Genomic DNA, 20935 nt, shown 5'->3' with positions numbered 1-20935 from the left:
GGTGTGTGATGTTCCCCTTCCCGAGTCCAAGTGATCTCATTGTTCAGTTCCCACCTATGAGTGAGAACATTCGGTGTTTGGTTTTCTGTTCTTGTGATAGTTTGCTGAGAATGATGGTTTTCAGCTGCATCCATGTCCCTACAAAGGACACAAACTCATCCTTTTTTATGGCTGCATAGTATTCCATGGTGTATATGTGCCACATTTTCTTAATCCAGTCTGTCACTGATGGACATTTGGGTTGATTCCAAGTCTTTGCTATTGTGAATAGTGCCGCAATAAACATACGTGTGCATGTGTCTTTATAGCAGCATGATTTATAATCCTTTGGGTATATACCCAGTAATGGGATGGCTGGGTCATATGGTACATCTAGTTCTAGATCCTTGAGGAATCGCCATACTGTTTTCCATAATGGTTGAACTAGTTTACACTCCCACCAACAGTGTAAAAGTGTTCCTATTTCTCCACATCCTCTCCAGCATCTGTTGTTTCCTGACTTTTTAATGATTGCCATTCTAACTGGTGTGAGATGGTATCTCATTGTGGTTTTGATTTGCATTTCTCTGATGGCCAGTGATGATGAGCATTTTTTCATGTGTCTGTTGGCTGTATTGAGTTAAATAAAAATTTTAGCATCATCAACTAATGTGGCTCCTAGAAATTTTTAAATTTCCTATGTGGCTGATATATTTCTGTTGGACAGTGCAACTCTTGACCCAACAAGAGAATATTGCATGATGTAGTAGAAAAAGCTCTAACCTGGAAAGGAGGAAACTTTAGTTTCAGGGCTGATTATTCTGACTCTACTGGATATTTGAATTTGGGCCAATCATGTCACTTTTCTACACATGGCCCCAACATCTGAAAAATAAGGTTGTGCTATTTAATTTCTAATGTAATTTCACTTTCTAAACATTTATCTTAATATAAGTAAATGTGTTGTCTCAAGTCATGCTGTTGCTCTTTTTCTGAATCTGGTTGTATATATATATATATATTTTTATCATATTATGTATTATACCATAATATTTTATATATAACATTTTATATTACATAAATTATAGTGTGTGCATGTGTATATGTATGTATATGGTGCACCATTGTATGTAGAAGCATGTATAACCCATATGGGGCGATAGGTGTTTCTACATTCAGAATTGCTTGACATTTTGAATAGTAATACAGGCAGATATTTTATATTACATAACACTCCCAGTGAAGGCAAGGGCAGTGATACTTAACCAAATGCATATGTTTTCTATAAAAAATTATTTGTTATGTGACATAATTAAATACCATATATGTCCTCATTTCAGTTTAGGATAGGTTTGCTGCCAAATGACATTTCTGCAAACTTAAAAACAAAATTTTTGTTAGCTTATCAGAATTGTGGATAAGGATTGGGGACAAATTGTAAACAATTCAATGACAAGTCAGTCAAATTTCCTCAAGAATATTATTTCACACAGTAGATTTTGGATTAGGCTTTCACTTTTCTATTGTTTGGTTTTTACAATAGCATGACTTCTGATCATAGATCATATTAAAACTTGAAAAATGCGTTCTTCTTTGTGTTGTCTCAGCATATTAATTTTTAGATATGATACAAGTTTACTTATCCTTCTTTTTTTTTTTGGTAGGGGAGAGCTCACATGCATTAAGCAAACCCAAATTTTCTCTTTCCATAAAGCATTTATTTTCCAAATATGGAAATGTGTAAGGTCAAACAGATCTCTCAAACATTTAATTTTAATCATCCACTTTTGCATATTTTAATTGCTTAGAAAACTCTTCAGTTAACTGTTTTTTAGCTCTGCACAATCTTGTGATGGTAATGTTATGAACTTATGACCATCGAATGGAGTCAGCCATTTGGCAAATCTACTTATGATCTGTTTTCACAACGTGGAACTTATTTCCCACCACCTTTCTTGTTCAGGTTTGCATTGAAGCTTCCCTCCCCTTGGGCATGAGTAACAGTGTTATGACACTGGCTTCAATAAGCAACTTTTTATGGTGTCTAATCATGTGCAAATGTGTTAAAATTGGTAGTTTTTAGCAAACAGTTATGGAACATATTACCGTAAGGCATTTGTTCATGGCGTGACAATGATTGGCCCTTGGCCACTTAAATGTTTTATTTAATAATGTGGGAATTTCAGTGTGTTTTCCTTTCATTATTTTTAACTTGAAAACAGAAACAGAGAACCCCTTCTTTAAAGTTAAAACTTTACCGCCTACAGTCTGTCAAAAGCAATATAAGCATCTGGATTTTGGAGAGGAGCTTTTTGCAAGATGTTAATTTAATATACTGGTGTATTTCATGCATGCTTTTTATATTTTATATGCTTGAAGCTATCTTTACAGTGACCACCCAGGAATAATAGACTTATTTTCGAGATGGCATACTGAGCAGCAAAAAACTCTGTCCAAATAATAGTGCAAATATTGGATTCAGACAAATATCATTCCACTTAACACAGTGCTTAAATGCCAGATAATCATTGTTGCACACTAAAGTAGGAGACAGAGGTTTTTAAGATCAAGCTTTGCTTTCCCACAACCTACACTAATTTTTACTTCAGCGTCTCCATATGATCTCACAGAGATGGTTTTCCATGAAACATGTTCTGCAAATACTAAGTAAAGTGAATTATCAAATAATTGCTGAAAATCATGCTGTAATTTTAAAACTAGAATTTGTATCAAAAGGTAATAGTGCAACATTCTGCAAGATATCTATATGGCAGACAACTATATGCGTTAATGTATTCTGAGATCAGAGAATAAAAATATTTCTTATTTTCAACATAGCTCTGCACTGCTATTTAATATCCATAAACACATCTCTCAGTCTGACTTCAAAGACCTTCCATGAGACTGAGCACTTAGCTAAGTTTAGAATTAGCTTCAGCTCTTACTATTAAAAATAAATAATGATTAAATATAGCAAACTTAACTTGTTTCAATATGCACATTAAACTTAGTTTCCAATTTTGAAAGCTCTCTGTTAAAAAAGAAGACTTGTTTTCAATGTATGACTTATACGCAGAATAAATCTGTTGTGATGGTCTGCACATTCATTTACAGAATTTAAGCCGTCAGTCCAAGAGGAATAAATGGGAAATAAAACCTTTCTATAAGGGCTATTTTGTTTCAAGACTAAAGTGTTTAGAGGTCTTGATCCAATTCAATGTGTGTGTGTGTGTGTGTGTGTGTGTGTGTGTGTGTGTTTCTAGGAGAAGCCATTGACAAGATGTGTTGTGATTTTTCAGACTGTAGAAGCTGAACACATCCAGAACTCCACGTGCAGATCAGCTGTTGGTAGCGTCGGTACACATTACTTAACATTCTTGACAATTGTCCATTAAGTCCAAGTTCAGGTGACTAATAATCCCTGCAGAGAGCTGCTACCCAAGGTTGGAGGAACCACTTAGCATTATCTATAGGTAACTACCTCAGAGCTTCAGTTTCTACATAGAGAACTGTCTATGCTAAATATAATTGGCTGTCTCTGCTAAATGTAAGATATAACCAACTTAGCATACACATTCTGAGAAATAGTTTAAACATTCAAGCTCATGGAAATTTTTAAGTTAAACTTTTATAGTTATTATTATTATTATTTACCAGAAATGTTTCATTTTATTTTATTTTATTTTTTGAGACGGAGTCTTGCTCTTGTCGCCCAGACTGGAGTGCAATGGCAGGATCTCAGCTCGCTGCAATGACACGATCTCAGCTCACTGCAACCTCCGCCTCCCAGGTTCAAGCGATTTGCCTGCCTCAGCCTCCGGAGTAGCTGGGATTACAGGCGCTCGCCATAACGCCCAGCTAATTTTTGTATTTTTAGTTGAGACAGGGTTTCATCATGTTAGTCAGGCTGGTCTCGAACTCGTGATCTACCTGCCTCGGCCTCCCAAAGTGCTGGGATTACAGGCGTAAGCCACCATGCCCGGTCTCAGAAATGTTTTAAATATTATGGAAGATGCTACTCAATTTAGAACAAATTCTTAGATTGATGTCTGATGTTTATCAAATATGCATTTTCTTATTCAATATATTATTATTAAAAATGTATACTAATTTTAGGAAATTTGAGTATATAAAAATAAGTGTGATGAAATAAAACAAAAATCACTCAATCCTGTCACCTGGATTAAATAATATTTAATTATTTAATATTTTTTATAAATGGTATATTATAAAACAAAACATCATATAAATATACAAAAATGGAAAGTACTCTTTATTTATAATGTGTATTTCATAATATATGTATATACCAATATACCAATATTCATAATATACATATATACCAATGTGGTATATAATTCTAATGTAAACAATGTGCTTCTTTTCTTAGGAATCCCTAGTTCTTAGTTGCTATAGTTCGAATATGTCTCCCAAAAAGCATGTACTGCAAACTTAATTCTCAATGAACAGTGTTGTATGATGGAAAGTTTAAGAAATGATTAGGCTGTGAGGATTTATAATTAATGATGCTGTTGCAAGAGTGGGTTTGTTATAATAGGAATGAGTTTCTTATAAAAGAATGAGTTTGCTCCCCTTTTGTCTATCTCTCTCTCACTCTGTCTTTGCCCTTCCACATTAGAAGGATGAAGCAAAAAGGCCCTTACCAGATGCTGGCCCCTTGATCTTGGATTCCCCAGTCTCCAGAATGGTGAATCAGTAAATTTCTGTTCATTTAAAATTACCTAGTCTGTGCTCTTCTGTTGTAGCAGCACAAAGCAGACTAAGACACAAGTTGTTGTACTGCTTTGCTATCAAGAGTAGTACCTATCTGTATAGGGAGTATACATTATTAAGGTCAATCTGTGAGCTTTAATGCCCCCAGGAATAGAGAATGCCCCTTCTAGAGAGGAAGAAAAACTGTAAAGTCCACCTCTTCTGGTCTAGGGAAGTATGGAAAGAAGAAATGAGGAAAGAGGAATTCATCAAGTGCTCGTATTTTATTGTTTTTTCTTAGACTAACATTGAAGGAGAATGCCATTGAACCATTCATATAGGTGCAGGCCAATCTTGAGGACATTAGAGCTGGTATCCGCTTTCTAATGCCAATATAAGGAAAGATGCAAGTTGCTAGAAGAGGCAAAACTTCAGTTTGGTATCAAAACCAACAAGATGACTAGTAGCATGACATTGGCAGAGGGAGGTGAGCCTGACACAGGATTTCTGCCTTCTTTGAACTTTAGAAGGTTAGCTGGTACCCAGAAATACCAATTAGCCTTCTTGAAGGAACACAAAATTGTTAGGTTGGCTTGGCACTAGTGGAGCCAAGGAGCATAATGATCAGGCACTTTGAGACTAGATGTGAGTGTCCACGGTCTTTAAGTTGAATGGTTGGTATCAGCATAAAACCTGGAGAGTAAAGATGGAGTCCCTCTTTAATAAACACAAGTACAACGGCAGAAAGAAAAGAGCTACACAAATTAGCACACATCAAAGACCACTTGGAAAATGAGACCTTTCCTCTCAACAGCCAGAAAAACATTACACCTCCCAGTCATCCTCTTGTCATCCAGAGAAAATCAGTGGACATGAGCGTGGAGGAAGTATAAGGAAATTCAAAAAAAACAAAAGCATTTACCACGAAGATACCATATCTTTTGATGGATATTAAATAAGAAAAATTAAAATAAAATACAGTTGACCCTTGAATGAGAGATGGCTTTGAACTGTGTAGGTCCACTTATAAGTGGATTGTTTTCAATGGAAGTTATACCTAGTGTGCCTGCCTCTGACTCGCCTTCTGCCTTTTCCACCTCTTCTGTCTCTGCCACCCCTGAGACAGCATGACCAACCCCTCCTCTTCCTGCTCCTTCTGAGCCCACTCAACATGAACATGATGAGAAGGAAGATTTTTATGATGATCCACTTCTACTTAATGAATAGTAAATATATTTTCTCTTTCTTTGAATTTTCTTAGTATTTTCTTTTCTCTAGCTTACTTTAAGAATACACTATACAATACACATAACATACAGAATATGTGTTAATCTACTATGTTATCAGCAAGGCTTCCTATCCACACTATGCTATTAGTAGTTAAGTTTTGAGGGAGTCCAAAGTGGTACACAGATTTTTTTTTTTTTTTACTGCAAAGGGGGTCGGCACCCCTAAACCCCACATTGTTCAAGGGTCAGCTGTACTGTTACTGGCAACTTAACTTATCCCTACATTTATTTCCTACAGCTCAGCAGCAGGGGAAATAGGAAAATAGATCAGTTACATAAAATAAAGTTATTTCCCATCTGTGTAGCAAAGTATAAATATGTCACCCTGATGCAGATATGTATGTCTCTCAGTCGTCTGTGTTTGTGTGGATGAGAAACAAATATAACTCACTATTTTGAATTTATAAAATATTACAGTCTTTCCAAGCTAATAGCTTTATGTCTGTATAATAATATATTAAATGTCCCATAACTTACTTAATCAGTCCTCTTTTATTTTGCATTTATATTGTTTACTTTTTTGTTTTGTAAATGTGCATATTCTAAAATAGCATTTTTCAAAAGCGAAATGAGGTGGTGTTTTTCACAATATGAAAGGATTAGATGCTTAAAATCTCCTTATTTGAAATAATGATTAATCTTTTAGCATTGTGATATAAATACAGATTGTCACAGGACCTCATATTTATATTGACCTTCAACTGCTTGCTCAGGAATGCCTGGAAAAAAACATCCTCTCAGAACGTTAGAAAATAGTCTCATTGGACAGGGCCTAGAATAGACATAGATAACCTTCTACTTCACCATAATAGCAGAAATACTGTCACATTAAAGATGTATTTTAGCAATAAGGAGGATGGGAAATTGAAAATAAGATGCAGGTAATTACCAGAAAAATAAAAAAGTAGTATGTGTAAAGACAAAAGTGGAGGATTTGCTATTGGTGCCTTTGAGAATAATTAGGATAATTTTTAGATCATACTTCCAATAGCTAAAATAATGGGGAAATAAACGATTCAGGGAAAACTTACTTATACACACAGAATTTCTGTGCTTCAGTTTGAAAGAGGAGATGCCTTTTGTCCAAGTTTATTTTTGTCATTTTCTTCTACTACATTGCGTATCAACTGTCCTAATTTACCCCAGAGATAGTCAGTGGCCACATGGGAAGCATTGCTTTGATTCATGCACTTTAATTCTCATTAAAGCAAGTGTAAGTTTGGTTATGGCACATTGCTTTGAAAGCAGTTGGGATGGTGAGGGACAATGAGAGAGTGTGTAAAAGAAACAACTGGTTCATATTCTGGGAACACTGCCAGCATTTGATTCAAAACCAGAACAAGTGCTGGCTGTCAGCTGAATCTGTGCTTAAAATAAAAGAAGGCCCATAAGAGCCTAGATTAACAGAAAGAAGGAACAATCTAATGCTGAAATCTTAGTACAAGTAGCTGAAGATGGTGGGTGCTATCCCTACATTTTTTGTGGCTTTAAATTTGATTGCAGATGATTTAGCTGATAAAATAGGATATAAGATTCCCATATCCCAGGTGTCTTATGAAATATTTAATTAATGGTATTTATGAAAACTGTGAATTTATGAAAACCAAAAAAGATCACAAAGACAATTATAATAAAATATGTAAAGCAAGTTCAGAAATAGGTGCCAAGCTATGTTTCATGTTACCTTACAGCATATGAAATTGATGAATTATAGGTGGCCAGTAACAACATATTTAAATTTTCCCATAACTTCATTAATTCTGATGTTTGAAATTTAAGACATGAGCTGAGCTCAAGTTCTTGTATATACTCTTCAGTAAAAAAATCAGTCTGTTACACCAATTAGCTTCACTATACACCTGTAAAGGGAATAATTAATTCATATAAGATGAATAATTATTTTAAATATTTTACATAGCAGATATATAAAAATTGAGATAATTACAAATCATTATATGGATACATGAAAACAGGCATAGGAGAATATCTGCTTGACCATAGATTGCTAGATCCTTTTGGGTTGTTAGGTATACATATTTGGAAATAGTAGTTATGCATTTCTTTACAAACATTATATAATGTTCCTTGATTCAGGTGGTCTCCCTCACCTGATTCCAGCTAGTGAAGTTTTACTATGCAAGCTATTCTGCATTATTTGATTTCACAGGCCTTGAAAGGTACAATGAGGAGAAATCACCTTGAGCCCTTTATTACCAAAGAAAGCAATGAGAAGAGTCAACCCTTCTTATTCTTTAGGGACATATTAGATGATTCACATATTCAAGGATTCAAACTAGCTTGTGGGTGGCTGGGAAATCCCACACAATTCAGCCATCACAAAGTTGACCAAAATGCAGAATTGCTTTGTACTGTTCTGCTTTAAATAAATACAGATAATTAAATAAACCTTTGCAGCAGTAGAATCAAGCATAAATCCAAACTTTACCCAGCCAAAGGCTGTCTTGGCCACCAGCCAGAAGCCAGAGGGCCAGAGCTAATTTGCATAAAATTGAACAGATTGCTGCAGCTGCCGTCCTTATTAATACCAAGGCGTAATCATAATCAGGAGACATTCCATCCGCAGCAGAGTCACCTCCTGTGCAGTGCCACCCATTGCTTTGTGGGACCTATAGTCACTGATATGAGATCCCACTTTAAAGGAAAAAACTATTTATAAAAAAGACGAAAAACAATTTTTTTCAATTATTAAAAAAAAAAAAAAAAACTCTAGCTCATTCGCTGAGCCGACTCATCAAGTGGTTTTTCCTTTAACTTAATATAAAATATTACAGATATTTCTGTACTTCATCTCTACTTGGGTAAAATTGGTGAGTGGATGTAAGTAAAGCCATGGATTTCAAATTTTCTTCAAAGAAATTATGATGAACTTCTTGCAACTTAATTTTTGACACGTCTGCAAAGTATTATTTATGATACAGTGACTGCTACCAGTTGCTGATGATGTCACACTTGGCTTTTTACATTCTGTCACCCTGATTTCAACTCCAGGAAACTCTACACGGCAGTGAAATGCAGAAAGATGTCAAAAAGCATGTGCTATGACTTATCACGCCCAAAACATGCTGAGAACACAGACACTATGTAATGCTTGATAGAGTGCTTTTGCATCAGGATATCAACAGCTCTCTTTTTGTCAGTAGTACTAAATGAATTGGAAGATTGCTGTTCTACAGTTTCTCAGTCAGGAGGGCTGTCAGCAGCTTCACGAAGGCCATCTGGGGAAAACAAACTCTTGGCCCATATAAAGATGACGTAACGTACAAGGAGCACTGGCAAAGACGGAGTGGATTATATTAAAAACCTATCATATTTATTTGTTAGCTAACTGCGGGTGACAGCATTGGAGTGTACAATAAAAAGCTTTTATGGTGCTCTGAAAATCCTGAGTTTACTGCACAGGAATACATATTGAGCTCATCTACTGGTCTGGAACACAGTAGAATTAAAGTGTTGTTCTTCTCTGATCATTACTACGCATTTATATATATAAACATTTTAAACCCTAAATGCCCATTTAGCACCAAATTTTGCAAGTAAGGTTTAAGATTGGGTCTACACCCATTTCCCTATCCCTGTTATTTTAGTATGATTGACTGTGTTGAGAATTATATATTCATCACCACAGAATTCCCAGTGTGCAGAGAGCTATATCTATATGCTAATCCCTAAACCAAGGATTAGGGATTTCTTTCTTTTTCAGTCATGCTCAGATAAATGATTAAAATATAATATATAATCCATATCCTGTTAGACAGAAATAAAATATATAATTTTTTCTTTTTCCACTCAACGTCATTCATTTTTATGTCCTCTATCATCTATGAATAATTCTTAACCCTACATCTACCATTAAAATTTTACTTTTTACATTTCATATGCTTGTTTTTATTTTAGTGTTGGAATTTCTACATGAATGTCATGGAAACATATCAAATGTAGAATTATTTCTTGAAACTCTACCTTGAGTTCAAATGATATCTGTGTCTTCTAAGTTTTTCCTGAATTTCTACATTTAAACCTGTCTGAAATTCTATGGTCCTTGCTCTGGCATTTAAATGGTGCAAATCCCATGTCTCCATTTATGTTTATTTTCAGGAAACTTGCTCATTTCTCTTCGATGCCTTTCTAATTTGATGACACCTGTCTCTGGCTATGTCTTCTTTTCAAACCCACTACTGAGCTTTACCTTTAAAACTGTTAAAGAACTATAAGCTGTCCTTGTACTTCTGGCTTTCCCCTTCCCTGTTGCCTGGGGTAGAACAATACATTATAGTTTTAGCTTAGACCCTAAGACTTCTTGACCCATCACTAGTCCTCTGGTTCCCAAAGGGAAGCCCCTCAGGATATCTATGGGAAAGAATCTGTGAAAGAATGAGGTCAAGCAACAATTAATTCACGGAGCTACTATTGGAAGTTCTGTTATGATAAGAAAACAAAGGTGTTAAAATGCTCGCCATTTGTCAATGTGTCTTCATTCACTAATTTCATTCTGATTTTTGTTTTTGTTGTTTGTTTTATGTTCTAATTCTCTTTTTGGAACTACCTGTGGTTGACATGATGAGTCAAGCCTGGGGATGATTCGCATTCAGGACAGGTTTCCACTTTGAGACATTTTAAGTGTAAATCCAAATAAAGGCATAGTCATGTAAGCAGATTAGGCCCACCATTAATGCAGGCAAAAAGAATCCCATTGGTTCAAACATGTCCTATGGTAGTTTTCCACATAAGGGTTTATAACTAATCTGATCCAGTGACAAGTAACAGCTGTAGCTGGCCTTGTTTTTGTGCATGTATCTACAACAGAAAAGTCAAAGGTGTGATGGAAATTATGCCAAACAGTCTACGGGGATTAAAGAATTTGGCAATTCTTATACTAGCAATATTTACCAGAGCTAGATAGTCTCTTGATCAGCACAAGACCAAGATGGTGTTTTGATTAGGTCTTCCCTGAAACACTATCTACTCTTCTCCACATCAGCCAATCTAAAAAACTTATGAGAATGAGTTCTAGTACCCCAGACACTAGGGTGCAGTCATTCTCACCTTCTACGCTTTCTAGTTGTATAGATTCCCTTTCCGAAATTTGATTATTACCTAATTTTCTTTCATCTGGATTATTGCAGTAGACTCCTAAGTATTATTCTAGCCTTCTGTTTTTTTATGAATACTTCAACTTTTCACTAATAATAGGATGTTCTACCCAAAATACATATTTTTCCATTTGCTAGGTCAAAAATGTTTGCTATCTCCTACTATCTACAATGTAAAGTTTGAAATATGTAGGATAGTAGTCAAACAATGTATATCTGATTTTAGCCTACTTTTCCAGCACCAACTTGTCTTTCTTGTGACCTATGTTCTAAAGTTCAACAAATGGGGCTATTTGCTATTACCTCAATGTAATTCTATGTCGCTACATTTTTTTTGCACTTGCTCCACCCTCAGTCTATTATCTGCCTCCTTTGTATAGGTGTGAAAATACATTAAATATAAACATCACTCAGTGAAGGTTTTATATATTTCTTCCTGATTTTGTGATTAATAATTCTTGTATGTACTAAGTTTAGAGCCACATGTTTATGGGGAAGATTTGTGCTGAAAATTATCTAGTATAAACCCTCATTCTGCAAGTGAGGAAGTATTTTGGAAAGACAGAGTTGTTGACATAAAACAAGTCACAGTTTATTCCACTCATATGCATTTATCATCGTTTATCACAAAGTCAAATAACTATAAAGTTGAAATTCACATTAATGTTCATTCCTACATTTCACTGACTCATTAGTCCTCACTACATGGCTTCAGGGCTTCGTGCAACTCCCCTTCCACAAACTCTCTCCGTTCATCTGTGAGAGTTCACAGCTTGGTCTTCTTGTGCGCTGTGGCACTGCCACACTTTCAATCGCTACTATTCTGTTCTTCCGGTAAGTTCTCGCAGCATGTGTGCTATGTTGGCTTGTTAACTGGGTCCGTTATAACTCTTCACTGAGAAAGCCATGCATAGGACTTCACCACTGCATGGACCATATCCCGTTTGAGCTCACTGAATGGACAGAATCATATAGTATTCAAGGTAAAAGAAAATAACTGGAATAAACTTACTCTCTTTAATTTTGCATCACTCTCTTTATCTTTCCACCTGTGCCCAATAACAGCATCACGTTTTCCTAAACTTCCTGTCTCTCCTGAATATATTTTCCTAGTTCTCTTGTTTTTTTTTTTTTTTTTTTTTTTTTTTTTTTCATGTTCACAGGGACTCAAAACCAACCCTTGGTATCAACAGGAAAATACACGTCAATGAGTTTTTATTATTTTGTTTTCCTCTGTGCCTCAGGAATGTATATATTAATGTTTTGTTTCACTCCCCCCTTCAGTCAAAAAATAAAGTTCACAAGCACATTAATTCATACAAACAGCTAGCACATTGCAGCTGGATGTGTTTTTCTTGAACAACAATTGTTTTGTGTATTTATCTACTCCACAAGGCTGCCAGCTAAGTATGGGCCATGGTCATGTCACATTTACCTCCATATTTCCCAAGGCACTTTGAACAGGGACTGGCACATACCTGGAGCCCAACAAATATTTTTGCTTGAATGAGGAATAAGTGAAACAATAATAAAGATTCTGAGAGTGAGGTATCTAATATAAAGTATGGGATTATCTCACAGAAATAATCCAATATATTGAATTAAACAGTTTCACAGGCAACCACACAAAATGCTAGAGCCTCCCCTGCAAAAATGGCGACTATATTGATTCAGTGGTAAGCAACCTAGACTAACACTTTCAACTACTTTGATTTTTTCCTTGATTTAACCATGACTTGATAAGTCCCAATCCTTATCTATGTAAAACGAATCCTAAATATGAAATATAATATTTGTTCTTTGGGGATATAGTCTCAGGTCTTGAAATACCCTGAAATCCATTTCCTCCATACATCATTTGACTTCTTTTTATCTTTTTAATGTGTTTTTCCCTTTCTTTTATGTGACTTCTTTCTTTTAGCATAACTTGTGGTTCTTTCTGCATCATGAACAAAGTATTGCTTTTCAAGTCCATGATTTAAAATGTATTTTACAAGAAAGCTATTTTAAGTGGCTATAGTTTATAGTTATAGATTTGCACCTGCTTGCCCATAAACTGTCTTGAAAGAAATAAGTAAATCTTTAGAAAGCTCTTTTCTCAGTCCTCACTTTAAATGAGGGCAAGAACTTGGTGAGTATTGTGCGGCTCACTGAACCTCCATCAATGCCAAGATGAGCCTCTGGCTCAAGTCTATATCTCCTATTAAAAAGGTGAACTGTAAAGTAGATTCTGAAAAGTTAATCCTTATAATTTAAGCCCTTATTTGTTCCACATGAACTAACTTCCAGATTGTTACTGAAACAAATTTTCTTTTATTTGTGTATTCAAATAAGCATGATTCACTTAAAAAGCAGTCCCACTGAACCGCATTTGCATATCCTAATTAGTTTAGCATGTTCATTTTCCATTCACATATTTTTCAAATAAATGCTTTTGAAGAATAGTAAAACTTAACTAACATCTGAGACTGCAAGTTCACAAAAAAAGAAAAAAAAGAAAGAGCTGACATACACACTAGCTAAAAAAAGGCAAAGATTTCAATGTGTGGCACAGAGGATGTGGATTTGATTCCTGTTTCATAATGGAGGTTGGAACTGTGTTGAGTATGTACCAGGATGTGGGTGGCTTCAGGGCCAACTCATCCATGTATTTGTATAACCAACAAAGGGTGGAAATTAAGTGCTATTCTAATTTTCTAATGCTTATTAAGAGTTGATCAATTTTTGAAAAACATTTTAACTCTAACATAAGCTAAAGTTAAATAGTTAGGATACATTAACAAGAAATTTCTAGGGAAGAAACCTATCCGTCAAAAAAACAAAGTTAATTCTGACATTTAGAAATACAGCTATACGTTATATATCTTATGGAAATAAATGCCATTGATTTAGTCCACATGGAACATGGTCTGAGATTGGCTTTCAAGAAAAGGGGGGGGGAAGGGGATAAAAACTTCTGTGTTACGGTTACATGCAATACACAATTATCTTCCTAAATTCATTTCTAAAACCCACTCATTCCTACAAATTAAAAGAACACAAAATAGAATGATGTCAGTTATATTTTTTTCAGTTCTGTTACATAGTTTCAAGTTGCTGAATTACTTAGATTCTTATGTGAGTGTTCACTTATAATTTTGGAAATTGATATTGTTTAAGCCCACCCACCCAGCCACTCTTATAACTTCCCTTTAACTTGTAAAAAGACAGGAAACAGAAACTCCTTTTCAGTCCAGTCCAGGTCATGGATTAAATCTAGGGATCTCCTGTTCATATATTTATTTCCATTCACTATCACTAGATCTTTGGATTTTAGTAATTGTTTTATGCATCTATGTGATCTGAAATAATTAAGAAAACTTTCATAATATTGATTGCAGAAAGCAGTAGTCATTAGAAGGCTATACTACATTATCCCTCATTTAAAAGGTAGTAGTAGGAAAATTATTGTAAGATTTTCACAAAGGCTACTTTGTATTGGAATTTTCATTATCTATTAGCTCTCTTTAAATGGAAACATAGTCAACAAATGAAGTCAACAAATGTTATATGTTATTAAAAGTACATATTATATAGTGTCTGGGTTTTAAGGATGAAAAGCTCTGAGTTACAAAGCCCTGGAGTCTCCTTTCCCACTAGGATACTTTGCTATACCACTTCCAAGGCTACACATGCTATTGACTACATTTGGAAGAGCAATTCTAAAGAGTAAGAATAATCTTGGCTTTGGGAAACAAAGAAGAAGGTTTCAGACTGGGGAAATTCACTTTCCCATTAGGATGAGGATAAACTGATTATGCCCAACACTAAGAGGAAATCATCTTGAGTTATAGATTCACAAATAAGCCATGTAGTACATATTCAGTGAAACTCATTTTCTTCATGTTGAAAATCAAACCTATCTACACAGTATGCTGAGTAATCTTTTTTCTTGCTTGTACAAGTCCATTCTCACATTTTATTTTATGTATTAAAATGTTAACAAAGAAAAAAAGAGATACCCCAAACTTCAACAAAACCATGAGTTTTAGTATGGAATGGATGACACATGTTTAAAATGGTGTCATAGCCACACATTTCTTCTTTTATTTGCATTTCCTAGAACTAGAAGAATGTTAAAAAAAATCTGTGAGTTAGCTAAGAGGGTAGAAATGGAAGGGTATCTGTGCTCCAGCTGAAAAAAGTATAATCGGTGTCATGTTGAAGATTATTTCCAACTCTCTGTTGCTTTCTTGTATGAGAAATGAAGTCGAGGTGCTTGGCAGTTCTTGTCAACAATATGTCGAGGCAGTGATTGTACAATGCTGTAGCAGCAGAACTTTTAAACAGAAACACCAGAACCTGCGAAGTATGTGTCTGTGATTAGTACCTGATGCTATGCACAGTGGATGTCCAGCCTCATGCTTTTAATGGAGTATCTTTATAAAACCTAACCAGTACTCCATCCTCTGTTAATCACATTAATGTTGAAAAGATCATATGGCTGCCATTAATTCTTCAGCATGAAAAACTTTGTTTCTTCCCTTTCCAAATCCATCAACACAAATTCATGAAATGTCATTTTTGCCTAGCTGTAGACATAAACTCTCACAACAAACATAAATAACATATGCATAAATGAACATCATAATAGAAATGCTTACAGCTCCTTTATTCAAAATAGAAGAAAGTATGCCACTTCGCTACCACAACTAGAATCATTTCAGAAAGATTATAAATGTTAAGAAGTCAAACTATAATCTCTAATAGTAGCTTCCCTTTAATTTATTTTCCAAATGAATACCAGATGCACTCTTTCCATTCTACTCCCAAACATACATACACTATTAGCGCAGTTGTTGTTTTAAGAACATGTGCTTCTGTTCTGAGAAGAGCTTATCCAGTTATACCATGTCCACAATGTGCTTACTTGATTGGCAATCTTGACTATCTTTCCTAATAAATCATGTAGTTCCAAAGGAAAACTCTGTTACCTGGTAAGGTCATTTGTGGAAAGACTAACTGATGTGTAACACAAGGTGAAAACTCAAGGGAAAAACTGATTTATGATCAATGGTTTGACTGGTTATGTGTATGTGTTGGGGTGGTAGAGTAGAGTACTCTGTATGAGTTTTTTACATATCATATTTAGCACTTACTAATTGTGTAGTATTTATGCAAACACCCATAAGGAATAAGGAAGGATATGAATGTCAGGATATTAACAAGGCAGAATTATTCATTATAATTAAAGACAGTGCTTTTGTCCATGTTAATGAAGTAGCACGAAGTTCTAGTGAATACAAAACTTAAACAGAAAGCAGACATAACTATACTCAAGGAATGTACAATTTATCAGAAGAAGCAAATATATACAAGAATAATTATTAGAAGTCATCTTTTGCTCTTTGGACTGTCTATTCAAAGCCAACTCTGTGTCTGTCAATAGAAAATGCCTGGACTTGTAGACTTGACCTTCATCGGTGACTTCATCTGCTTTTCCACTTTAGATTCTTTGTTTTTAGTGTCTTATTTTCACATATTTTTGTGAGATATTTTAAATCGTCTTAAAATCAAGGTATAAAACCAAGACTTAAATATATATGGGGGATTATTAACTATAAAAATCTTATAATTAAATCTATGTTTTAGGAAGATAATTCTGGCAGGACAGGGGTGTGTGGATTAGAATAGGGAGACAGGGGACTTTGGGATGCTAATGTCATGGTGCGGATGAAACGCAATGAGGACTTCACATTGAAAAAGGACAGTAACACTTGAATGGAAGGGATACATTTGAGAGACATTTAAGAAGCAGTTTCTACAGGGTTTTTTTTACTGAGCATTTGTACATAGAATATGAGGAGGAAACGGGAAAAATAAAAGATTCCTCCTCAGTTTCTTGTCTAAGTGACTTGGCAATATTAGGCAATTATAGTTTTAGGACAGACAGGGAACACTAGAGGAGAAGTCACAGGATGAGGGAAGGTAGCAAGATAATGGGTTATTTTTAGATGTTGGAATGTGAGTGCTTTCAAGACAATTAGGTAGAAGTGTCTAATAGACCGTTGGAAATCCAGATTGTTAGGTTAGGAGCATACGTAAGGAAAAGAATAGAGGTTTCTTTTAGCAGAGAAGAAAAAGAAACTCATGAACAGTACTCTGGAAACAACAGCAGCATTTTAGGGCTAGACAGAGTAAGAAGAGACAGTTAAAAAGTTTGAGAAAAAGTTGTAAGTAAATTGAGCAATGAAAGATGTCAATGGGAGACAGAATTTCAAAATTGGGCTCCTAAACAGTGTGAACTATGTTTTCTTTTTGTCTCCAATGATTACCCCAGGCCTGAGAGAGTAATAGAAGCTTAGACTATTTGATGAATGATTTTTTAAAGAAGAGAATTTAAAAAAAAACAGTGTTTGGTGAGAAAATGGAAATAAAGGAAACGTTGAGTTTGCATAATGTAACTGGCATTCTTTGTAAGAACAATTTGGAAGAATGGGAGAGGGTTATAATGTAAAGAAAGAACATATGCAGAAAGGGAAAGGTGAGGACAGCTTCGGCTGAGTGACAAGGGTGAGACACCTGATGGATAATTAAGCAATGCCCTAGTGCTTTTTAGGATAGCGAGGTTGATGTACCAAATGGAGGAAGGGTCAGATGGGATCAACTTCAAAGGGGAGTCATAGATCTGGAGAATCGGGTTGGAGAGTACGGGGAACTTGATGAGTGGGAGTGACACGCAGGATACTCCTCATAGAAAAAGTGCTGAACTTGCAATCTGTAAGCCCATATTCCTAATCTGGACATGCTAACAAAAGAAGCCTCGGGAAAGCGATCTTTCTGAGCTCATCTGTAAAGTAAGGAGCTTGGTTAGAAGGGAAATTCTTGCTCTGGGGAAGCCAGATGATGTTATATGCTCTTTCAGCCCTAAATCTTTATGGTTCTTGGACTCTATGGTTTGTGAGGAGGGATAAGTATTACATACAGAGCCTTTGGATAAACCAGAGGAATTAAGAAAATTTATATTTGACCCACATAAAAGGATCACATCTGGATTTCAATCACGACGTGGGAATAAAGAAAAAGTAATACATCTGTCAGATGCAGCGGACAAAATAAAAGGCATCAGAAGAGGCTTCAGCTCCATTTCCTACCCCTTTTGCTGAGACAGAACTCCAGGGATATCCCCTCAAGGGCAACTTTGCATCCGAAGTTAGCCGGATGCAAAGTTACTTGATCCTGATTGGCCAATGGCTTCATTGTTCCGCCAAGGCTTCTGCTAGAGGATTAGAGGTTCAGTTGGGTCTCAGGGCAGCCTTTAAACCGGTCCCAACCTGACCAGGGATTGGTCCCCCATGGTACCCTTCCCACCCTCTCCTCCTCATTCCTTGCTGTAGTGGTTTGAAAGAAGGTTCTGGTCTTCAAATTTCCTTCTTCCCCCATGTTCTTACCTCAGATGAAGAAATCCCATGCTGGTAGCTTATTTACACATCAGACATATTAATTATAAGTAGAGATCTTATTATTGGCTCAACTAATCTATCCTGCCTAGGGAGACAAAGTTTAGTAAGACCAAAAATTAAAACATTTTGCAGTAGAGTTTTGTGATTAATACAACATGTTAAACTTTTGCTTATTTTTTTTAAGTGAAGTCGTTTCACTTCATATAAAACAGACACTTACTATCTCTTCCTTATCTTCCAATGTGAGATAATCATACACAGCTTTTGGAAATCTCCTTTTCAAGAGGAGGCTGACCAGACAATGGTGTGATGTGGCCTAAGGCACCAGAAACAGTGGATAGAAGCTAGAGTATTTGTACCTTGGAGTTCAACAGGATAAAATGGCTATATGTTCAAAGATATAAAGAAGACTGGATTGATGGGTGGACGATGGAATCGCCCAAATGATGGCAACATAAGGCAGAATCTTTTATGTTTTAAATGTATTTATCTTTTAAAATCTTCCTTTGAAATAAAGTAAATTGTAACAAGAATACCTGGAGGTGATTGTTTCACACTTTAAATGTGTGTGTGCACCTTTGATTAGGTGGCATAAATTGTATCTGTGTCACCTCAATTATATACTTGTATCTAAGAATTTTCTTGTACTACAAAATGTATTATTTATTGGATAGTTGTGCTAAATTATACCATGAAAAATGAAGAAAATTTAGAGTTAGAACAGCATTTCTCAAACTTGTTTCAACTATTGCTTCCTAAGGAGTGTTTTGACATTTTTTCAAATGTCCTTCTGTAGGACATTTTAATAACACAGAAATGCTGTATATCTGTTTATGTATGTCATATATTTTTGTTACCCCCAGAAACAATTTTTCAGTCTTTAAGATATCATCCCTGTTGAAAATGCAGGGAGTGGAGAGAAAGTCAGAACCTTGGGACATAGCTTTTTTTTTTTTTTTTAATTTTTTAAAAAAATTATTATTATACTTTAAGTTCTAGGGAACATGTGCATAACGTGCAGGTTTGTTACATATGTATACTTGTGCCATGTTGCTGTGCTGCACCCGTCAACTCGTCAGCACCCATCAACTCATCATTTGCATCAGGTATAACTCCCAATGCAATCCCTCCCCCCTCCCCCCTCCCCATGATAGGCCCCGGTGTGTGATGTTCCCCTTCCCGAGTCCAAGTGATCTCATTGTTCAGTTCCCACCTATGAGTGAGAACATGCGATGTTTGGTTTTCTGTTCTCGCGATAGTTTGATGAGAATGATGGTTTCCAGCTGCATCCATGTCCCTACAAAGGACACAAACTCATCCTTTTTTATGGCTGCATAGTATTCCCTGGTGTATATGTGCCACATTTTCTTAATCCAGTCTGTCACTGATGGACATTTGGGTTGATTCCAAGTCTTTGCTATTGTGAATAGTGCCGCAGTAAACATACATGTGCATGTGTCTTTATAGCAGCATGATTTATAATCCTTTAGGTATATACCCAGTAATGGGATGGCTGGGTCATATGGTACATCTAGTTCTAGATCCTTGAGGAATTGCCATACTGTTTTCCATAATGGTTGAACTAGTTTACAATCCCACCAACAGTGTAAAAGTGTTCCTATTTCTCCACATCCTCTCCAGCACCTGTTGTTTCCTGACTTTTTAATGATCGCCATTCTAACTGGTGTGAGATGGTATCTCATTGTGGTTTTGATTTGCATTTCTCTGATGGCCAGTGATGATGAGCATTTTTTCATGTGTCTGTTGGCTGTATGAAGGGACATAGCTTTTGATATGTAAGTATTTCCTCCTCTAAACTTGTGGGAGTCGCCTACTTATCAACTCAAGAGATAAAACTACAACCCATCTGGAGTGTACTGAATATTCTGTCTTACTGGAGAGCTTTTACATGTTATTAGTGCAAAATATGAAACTATTATTTATTTATTTTTATTTTTACTTTTTTGAGGCAGAGTCTCACTCTGTCACCTAGGTTGGAGAGTGGTACAATCTCAGCTCACTGTAACATCCGCCTCCCGGGTTCAAGCGAGTCTCCGGCCTCGCCTCCTGAGTAGCTGGGACTATAGGCGCGCACCACCATGCCTGGCTAATTTTTGTATTTTTAGTAGAGATGGCGTTTCACCATGTTGGCCAGGATGGTCTCGATCTCCTGACCTCATGATCCACCCGCCTTGGCCTCCCAAAGTGCTAGGATTACAGGCGTGGGCCACTGCGCATGGCCTAGTACAGATGATAAAACTATTGATCCAGATACTCTATTGATTGCCGTGATAGACCTAACTCCTTACTTCCTCCCATTCTGTACCTACTTGAAGGAGAGAGACGAAGGCTCCTCCAGCTTGAAAGAAAGACATCCAGCCAGAGGATGAGGTAAATAACA

This window comes from Macaca fascicularis, chromosome 5, assembly GCF_037993035.2.
Source record: "Macaca fascicularis isolate 582-1 chromosome 5, T2T-MFA8v1.1".
Classification (NCBI taxonomy): domain Eukaryota; kingdom Metazoa; phylum Chordata; class Mammalia; order Primates; family Cercopithecidae; genus Macaca; species Macaca fascicularis.
Note: the sequence above shows the minus strand (reverse complement) of the source record.